General features: G+C 31.1%; 1 long non-coding RNA gene across 1 annotated transcript; it reads right to left on the bottom strand.

The window, feature by feature from the left end:
- Window positions 1–350: 350 nt before the first annotated feature.
- On the bottom strand, window positions 351–4,751 carry LOC139492507 (uncharacterized). The gene is made up of 3 exons (XR_011656868.1): window positions 4,641–4,751; window positions 2,004–2,123; window positions 351–661 (listed from the first exon to the last, which is right to left on the bottom strand). It is a non-coding gene; the product is annotated as an uncharacterized lncRNA (long non-coding RNA).
- Window positions 4,752–8,231: the final 3,480 nt, after the last annotated feature.

Below are 8,231 nucleotides of genomic sequence, written 5' to 3'. Positions count from 1 at the left end.
AAAATGTTCTCTCTTGACTTTTCATAGCTTTATCATTGACAAGTTTAAGTCTTCAAAAACTATTAAAAAGTAATAAAAATTTTATAAAACTTTATCAGACAGCTTATCATTATACATGTAAAAGAATTATAAAAAGAAAAATGGGGGTCACCGGGAAAATTTTGTTAAGGCATTCAAATGGATAAAACCAGAGGATTCCGAAAATCTGACCAAAATTCCAAAACATGACAAACGAGCTTCCTTAATGAATTGAAAGTATAGTATTATGATGGTTACTATTAGAACTGCTAGTATAAGTTCATTCAATATTTCTCAACTTAAAAGTAATGATTTTAAAAAGAAGATATAAAGTCAGAAATATTAAATTATTAACGAAAAAGACAATTAATTGTAAGTATACGTCAATGAAATAAGTTTATCATGTTATAATCTGATAAACTTTTCCCAACTGTCTATAATGGCTCAATGATAATTGTTCCTTCCCGTGTTATGGTGACTTTGTATTTAGGGTGCTCGTCGGCTGCAGTTCTCAGGAACACTTCTGACACATCATCCTTTGCAACTAAGCCATTGTCTGCTTCGGATCTTCTAGCTACAAACGTGTTATCGTAATCTCTGATAATTGAAGGAGAATTCTGTGACTGTTCTCTTTTAAACTTTTCTACAAAATTTAATAATTTTTAATACATAACGGTCTTCATTTCTTTGACGTCATTCTCGCGCTTCTAAATCAAATTGACACACTAAGTGAAACATACGTTGACGTAAGGAACATGTTAAGTTCGTGTCAATGCAGATGATGGTCTCGGCCATCCGGACGCTTGATTTTAGAAATATAATGTCGCTTTAATCAAACATACATCTGTGTTATTGTGGATATTTGGAGGGTATCAATCCTTATATTTCCGTATAGAAAAAAAAAACCTTAACAGAGTAGTGGTAAAAAAACTCAATTTTAATCAAAGCTCTCTGGAATAATTTTTAAACTCTGAAAATCCTGGTCAAAGATGCACACTCCTTCATTTTAATGATCTTTTGTTTAATTTTGCAACAGCAACAAAAATGAAGTTGTATCGTTATTATAACTCCTTAGTTATATTATGCCATGATATGTGTTTTTGGGTTGTTTTTTATTAATAAAACCAATCAGACAACGTTTATTTGGGGCATTCGACCTATTTCAACTCAGATTTTGGAATTTTTTAATCGAGATTATAGAAAAATGGAATGTTGTTAGTACATATAAAATAGAAAAAGATGAATACTATTAGCTAAAGCAAGTTTGGATGGGGTTCTGTGTATTTACATTGTTTGTACAACTCTCCTTACTGATGCCATATTTTGGAATTTCCGTGACCTAAATGGTTCGCGGAAATTAATATTTTTATATATAGTATAGTAATGAAGCAATAGTTATTATATGTCAACCTTACTCAAATGCACATTGGACACCAAATACTATCTAAAATAGCGCCAATTTATGTGTCGGGTTCACGCAACCTTATAAGTATCTTCAACTGATACAACTTCTTGATTTACGATATGTCATAATACAAAATTATTTTTTTTAAATGGGTGAGTCTAAACGTTTTTGCCATTCTATAGCTTTTTATTGTGTTACTATAGTCGTCTTCTGTGAAGGTGGTATTGATCTTGTATTTGTTTAAAATTTGACATTTCCGTCCTCGATGGTAATCGAACGCTCGGGCACTCCTGAAGTCTATTAGTTTCTAGATCTGACATAATATGAACGCCATTGATTTTTATTTTTGAGATTATCCTTCGAATGTGATATGAAGCGGTCACATAATACACACAAAAGAGTAGTAAATTAAACGGAGAGTTATCATTTGAAATATCTTTACATTCTACAAAATTTTTAATGATAATGGTATATATTGATCTGAGCGTCATTTGCCAGACTTTTGTAGATAAAAGGCTCATCCGGCGTTCAACACTTTAACAATGCAATCCTTGTATCTACGATGAGTTCATTTACTAACCTTTTTCGATGCGTGAAAGAGGAACACTCATCGCTGCTACGACAAAAATCATACCAAGCAAGTAGACGGTATAAATGGACATCTTGGGGGTAATGTTAAAACAGTTGTTACGTCTGTTACCTGGTTAAAGGCAAAAATAATAATCACATTTTTTTAACATATATTTTGCCATACATTCAAAGCAAACGAGACAAACACATGTGCTAGAATATATGTTTAAATATTTATTTTATCATGACTGGTTTCTTTCTAGCTGACTTCACGGTATTATATTGCTCAATGTTGAAGGCCGTAAGGTGGCCGTTAATTGTGTTGTCCACTGCGTCTGTCTCTTCTAAGCAGCTGTTCTATTGGTTATTTTTCTTTGTCTCTTCATTCTTATATTAAGGATGAATATACCGTTGTATTTAGATAAACTCATTTTGGAATCAAAGCTGCAAAGAAAGACTTGAGCAGACCAAACTTTCATATCACATGTATATAGACTGTGTTTAAAATATCAATGAAAGTTCATAAACTTGTTATTTTTTTCTCCTTAATAAGATATAACTATTTGTAATTTTTGCATTTTAACAATTTGACTGATGTCTGTTATATTTCATCTTCCTAGTATACACATACCGTCTGCACATAAATCATAAACCTAAACATGTTTAATCGGACTTTTAGAATAAATGACCATGACTTAATAATAGATTTTAGTTTGAAAATTTAAAGGACTTTTTGTAATTGTTTTGTTCGTCACTCATAATGAAAATAACGTCATGTTGTTGGTTGATTTCTCATGTTGATGACGTTTTTAACCAATCACAATGTCTTGGTGTACGCTTTTGAAAACAATGTAATCCATAATGCAGTAGATTCAGAAGCAGAAAATACTGATATTTTATCGCAAATTAATGAAATGTATGTATATTTTGGAAAGCAGCGCTTCAAATGTAAAAGAAACTTAAGATTGCTCTACTGCGGAATTAGTCAAAGTGCTGCTTACTGAGTTTTCTCTTGTTTCGACATTTGGCGTACTAGTATATTGCTAGTATCAAATAATAATTAATACATTCGCACTTTTAAAATAGTTATTTTAATTATTCTGTCCTCTTCGTTTTAAATGTTTGCAATTTCGTTTATAACATTTTTAAAACTATTTTATCTTGGTTTGCCTACAATGCATAAACATCCTTACATGCAAATAAACACCTCATAGACATCAGGATTAAAATTTTATATTTACGCCAGACGCACGTTTTTTCTACAAAAGACTCATCAGTGACGCTCGAATAAAAAAATGTTAAAAAGGCCAAATAGAGTACTAAGTTGAAGAACATCGAGGACCAAAAATTCCTAAAAGTTTTGCCAAATACAGCTAACTTAAGGTAATAATAGTTAATTTCAATCCAAATAAAATTATTCATAATATCATGAAGTTTTGAATAATTGCGGACAGTTGAAATCTGAAAGATTAGAAAAATTATTGTATTGTCACTGGTCTAACAAGCTATGCTAGCACTCAATCACTTTTATTTAGAGACGGGATGGGAAAAATTAAAGATTAGACGGCAAGTTAAGAAATTAACTTTATTTTACAAAAATATGAAAGAGGACGCCCCAGAATACTTATTAGATTTAAATTAAAAATTAAACAGAAATATATAAAAACAAATCACCCTCTGCATATTTCAATATTGGCGATAGATATTTAAATGTTTTACACGCAAGATTAAGAAACAAATACAGTCCCTTAACATGGATCTGTATCACGCAAATATTAAACCTAACGCAATGAGTCAATGTGGTTATTAATACGAAAATGCTAAACATAATTTATTTCCTCTCGTGTAAAAATTATACAGTGCAAAGGAAAAACTTATTTTTTGAACTTAGAAAAGAAAATATACCTACCGATTTTCAAAATTTAATGTACGGCAAAATGAATGCTTTGTTTAATATGAACATAAACACGCTAATTTTTTTATAAAAGTGAAGAATTATATTAAAGAGACCAATCGCTATTCATAGTTTATAGACATTATAGTTAAATATATACCAATAATAATGTAATTACTTTTTGTTGACTTAGAATGAAATTGTTTATTTTTTCCTAAGACATGGATCATCAATTTGATTTTATTATAAAATCCTATCAGTTGACAACAACAATTTAATTTAATTGTTTAAAACACAATTTTATAATAACTTATCTTTTGAGTGAATTTTTATTCCAAGATTAAAACAACCTATTAGGAAGGTCTATCATAAAAAAATTACGGTCAACTCGACTTTTAGGAATCGATGAGCCATGTCGTTTAAATTCTTGTTAATTTCATGTCTTCATATTACTATTGTTTATGATGTTATTATTATGTATTTCATTTTTGTTCGGTTATTTATTATTTGTATGTAATGGAGAAGACGTTCTAAGTTGCCAAACTTGTGTCTAATCCTATTGTCAATGTTTTTGGACAATACAATATGTTTAAACTAAACTAGTGTATGATTAATCATATATACATGTATATGCAGTTTGTTTTTATGTCCATGATTTTGCATTGGAATACATAAAAAAAAAACCTTTAAATTGCCTTATTAGTTTATAAATAATATTATTACACTCAACTAAGTCATATAATGTTTACTTACACGACTATTTTCTCTAGTTTTGCTTCTTTTACATCTGACAGACTGTTAAATCTTCTGTCTTTTATATATTTGTTGAACATAATTTTTTACGTTTCGGAAATGTAATAGTCTGTTTCCCACAGTATTGAGTTTGCAATAGTATAGTCAGTTAACGTGATGAAAAACAATTTAAAACATAGATTAGGAAACAACAGATGTCCAAAACAATATATAATATTAGAAATATAAAGAGTATAATTGATACAGAACCGATACAAACCAATTAAATGGTTCACATACATGTAGGTCAACCTTGAACTATTTAAAATAATATTACGTTCAGAAATTGACCGATTAGAATATTATTGTTTTTAATCAAAATAAAGTTTTGATAAACAACAACGTATACGATAAAACATGTTTTGTCCCATCTATTATTCAAATAAAGAAGGGTAGTTCTCAAACTGCCAATTCAAGAATTGTTTTGTTCTGTAACGGAAGTGTACAACATTTAAAACAGTTATGTTTTGAAGGTTACTGCTCATGCATAGCATATATATCTTATTAGAAGGAAATGGTAATCAAGGATTCCTTTCCCCATTTTAGTTATTGAAATGATAATAAAAAAAACCCTTCTGCAGCAAACTGTAACTGTGATTAGTTTTTCCTGATTTCGATAATCTAAAAGGGAAGCCCTGTCGAAAACATAAAACAAAAAGAATAATCTAAATTGGAGCCTCTAGCCTGCTGTGTTGTCTTGCACCTATTTATAAATATTTATGATTTACATACTTTTCTCCAACATGTGCAATGTCTAGCAGTTAAATCGCTCTTAAAATGGAAGTACTCACTTTTGACTCATAAAGCGGACAAAAATGACAATAACCCTTGTATGGTAGTCTTGTGTGCTAATCAGTCTTTTAGAAAATTATAGCATCACAACCTAGCAATATAGCACCACTTATCCAAGATGCTAAAAGGTCATTAGGAAATCTCTTAGCTTGGCTCAAGAGCATGCGATCGTGAGTTTGTTTCTATGCAGTTCAAACCATAGGCTTGAAACTTGATATCTGCTTCTTCTGAGCTAAGCTTAAGAGCAGTGACTTGTCTTATCTGTTTCTGCTTAAAATCTAATATGCCAGACGCGCCGTTCGTTTTATAAGACTGATCAATGACGCTCAGTACCTTTTCTTACTTGTCTGATTGTCATTATGATATGTTGGCTAATTCAAACGTTTATACCACACAAAGTCTTTCAAATCCTTTCTTTGAAGAATAGTAAAACTATTTTGCATCAATTATAAGGCATACAATATTGGATTATTACAGCAAATTTTATGTTCTCCTTTTTGAAATTTTGCTTTTTTGACGAAGTACCTAAATGTTAAACTTTATACAAAAGAAAATGTAACCACGGCCAATGATTATAACAAAAGATTTTTTATTTGAATTTTCAGACAAAATTGAAACCTCGTTTTTTGTAACACAGTGATGGCTGCTGTAACCATATTTTGACTATTATACCGGTGATATCTCAATTTTACTTTTCATTTGATTTTGCCATTTGATTAGGGACTTTCCGTTTTGAATTTTCCTCAGAGTTCAGTAATTTTGTGATTTTACTTTTTACAGCGTCCGTCTAATGAAGTTGTTTATCAAGAAATCACTGATAAGTTCATATGTTTATGACATTTGAAAACAAAACGTCTGTTATAAAACAGAATGATTTTTTTCTAGTTTTGGAAAGCAGTTTGGAAACTACCTAATGCTATTTGAGGATCACAGTGATGGCACACAAATGGTTGCGGTTTAGGGTTTTGTGTATATAAACTTTCTTGAAGTTGTTAACAAACGTATACAAAATATGAATATTTGTCTATGAAAACAATAAAAATATTTCATCGGTCAATAGTTTCTGAACGTAAGATTATCAAACTTATTTATTTCGCTTCTGTATCAACTTTATTGTTCTTGACATCTTTTGTTTCCTAATTAATTTTAAGAACTGTTTATTGTCACGATAAGTTATAGATATTTTATATCTTTTGGACAGTTTTGTGGTGTTTCGTAAATTATACCATAGCTCTTGTTGAAACCCCCGGCAATAACCTCACGAGACGAAGTCGAGTGAGGTTGCCGAGGGGTTTCAACAAAAACTATGGTTTAATTTACGAAACAACACAAAACTTTCCAAAAAAATATGAAATATCTGTATTAACCTATTGCATCTTTCGCTGTTAAAAATTGTGTATTTTATATATTTTTGTTTGTTTACTTCGAAATTATTTTAATAAGAATCTGTAAAATAACCTTTTCGAACCTCACAGTTAAGGCTCCGCCTACTTTTTAAAACTAGCACGGGCTTCAGAAACAGCGGGTAATCAGTTCGAAAAGATTTTTCGACAGCGATGGATGCATTTTTACATTGATGACGAGAAAACTGTTTTAGATGTTCAGGATAAGGACACAAGAAACTTCTAGTACAGATTTCTGATATTTTAGAAGATTGCTGCAATCTCAAATTTACGTACAATTGAACTGCAAAGGGTAGGTTTTTTTAATATTATTATTTGTTTTCAAAATGTTCGAAATGTTTTATTTTTTTTTATATTAATTAATGATTTAGAGGAAATTAATTTCACAAGAATCTGTTTGAGAGTTTGTATGAATTATTCCACGTTTAACTTGAAACCAGAAGCCCATGAGGGAGGGTAGGATGGGTCCTGATCCCGCAATCCCGGGCTTATAAACACGGAATCCGGAGGTCCCGAAATTCGAAAAAAAGAATTCCCGGATCCCGAAAGGGTCAATCCCAAAATCCCGAGCTTAAAAACACCCGATCCCAGAGTCCCGATAGAGGTCCTATCCCCCCTCGCCCATGGCGTACATTAATTAAACGGGATTTCAAAATGTTCACGATTAAATTCATTGACATGCGACGATATAATTTAAAAAAAAAAGATATAGCTCATTTAGAGCTGGGAACAATTCCAAGTATATCTAACATATATATATATTCCTGTTTAGTGTAAACAAACGCTATCTAATTTTAACGGTCAAACATAGAGTAGCCTCATTAAAAGTCTAGATGGTAGCAGTGTTTAATAAACCGGTTGTGGATCAAACACTTTTAAAGTGGGGGTGGGGGTAAAGCAAGCCAACATTTGAAAATACTATTAAATAGGTTATTTGTTTACCATATTTAAAGTTCTTTAAAAGGGGCGTGCTTCCTGTCCCCTCCATCCCCTAAAACTACCCGCCTTTCCAAACAAACGGTTAGATGTGATTCATGTAAATGTAGCTGTACAGTTGAACCTATATAAAGTTTACCATTTAATAACCGAAAGTCTACATATTTTTAAACTTTATTTATTTGTTCTGGGAGCGAATCTTGGTTCATTTAAGATATAGGACAACATAATTGGTGTATGTGGGTTCGATTTCCACCCTAAGCAATCGTTTATTTCAGTTGGTGCAAAGCGGGCAGTTTAGCTTAGTGGTCCCACACTGACTGTTGTTTCTATTAAAAAATTCAGGCGGCCGCGGCCAGGTCTTGACAATTTATTTCTTTTGAATACCTTATACAACAAAACCATGGTTTAATTGTGAAAA

Source organism: Mytilus edulis, chromosome 10 (genome assembly GCF_963676685.1).
Source record: "Mytilus edulis chromosome 10, xbMytEdul2.2, whole genome shotgun sequence".
In the NCBI taxonomy this organism is placed as follows: Eukaryota; Metazoa; Mollusca; class Bivalvia; order Mytilida; family Mytilidae; genus Mytilus; species Mytilus edulis.
Note: the sequence above shows the minus strand (reverse complement) of the source record. Positions and strands in the feature narration are given on the sequence as shown.